The 1,075-nt window shown below is 37.8% G+C and overlaps 1 pseudogene; it reads left to right on the top strand.

Moving 5' to 3' along the window:
- LOC107594830 (epithelial cell-transforming sequence 2 oncogene-like) overlaps positions 1–1,075 on the top strand; it is a 20,408-nt pseudogene that overhangs the window by 11,897 nt on the left and 7,436 nt on the right.

The following is a 1,075-nucleotide window of genomic DNA, read 5'->3' on the forward strand; positions in this document are numbered from 1 at the left end:
AACGAGCAGAAGCCCTCATTTTCGCGCAAAACTCGTATTCATTTTATGGAGCGTATACGAATATGTCTGCTTGTTATTTTACCTACAAACAGGGAAATACGGTTTTAGTTTTGGACTGTTTAAACTACTTTAACCGTTATTATGACGTCTGTGGAATTTAGAACCCATCATAAGTCAAAAACCCGCGGAAATCCGGAAATGATTCATCAATGGCAGATGAATGGAAGTGACTACAGACAGGCGTTAGACGCGTCGCGCTTTGACGCCGGCACAGAAACCAGATTCAGTGCCTGGACGCCTGTGACAAATAAAGCATGTAACCATCAGGTCAGAAAAAGTTGTTCTTTTTTAAATAATGTATTTATGTAATATATATAATGTATGTATATATGTGTGTGTGTGTGTGTGTGTGTGAATATATGTACATAATTTATTTTTACAACAACACAATCTGACAAATTAGCTGCTTTTTCTTTTTTTAAATTAAGTTTTATTTTTACATTTTTCACACACACACACACACACTGAACAACAACGTTTAAATCTGACAAATTTGCAGCTTTTTCAGGAAAGAACAACTCTCATCCTCCATTGGTTTGATCTGTGGACGGACCGACAAAGAAAAGAATTTCTATGTCAGCTGCTGAAAAGATGCTCCAAAACCCAGCTCAAGTAAATTCTCAGTTCATAATGTCTGATCTTACATGATTCACACACAAGAACTCCACTTCCTCAGACAATGAATTTGTAGTCAATGGCCCGGTTTCATAGACAGGGCTTAGCCTAGTTCAATTAGGACATTTAAGTAATTGTTATAAACATGCCTTAGAAAAAAGCATTACTGGTGTGCATCTTAAGACAAAACAGAGGCACTCTCGTGTTTTAAGATCAGTCAGTGCAAGTTTATTTCAGTTGAAACGGCTCAGATTTACATTTAAGTCTAGGACTAGGCTTAAGCCTTGTCTGTGAAACTGGGGGGATATATTTTTTATCATTTCAGATTCACCAGGGATTGTTTGGCAGAATCAGTCCCCATCACTCAAATGGACTTCACAGCTGTGCTGCCTCGCTTTCT

Source organism: Sinocyclocheilus grahami, unplaced genomic scaffold (assembly GCF_001515645.1).
Source record: "Sinocyclocheilus grahami isolate Dianchi unplaced genomic scaffold, SAMN03320097.WGS_v1.1 scaffold191.1, whole genome shotgun sequence".
NCBI classification, from domain to species: Eukaryota; Metazoa; Chordata; class Actinopteri; order Cypriniformes; family Cyprinidae; genus Sinocyclocheilus; species Sinocyclocheilus grahami.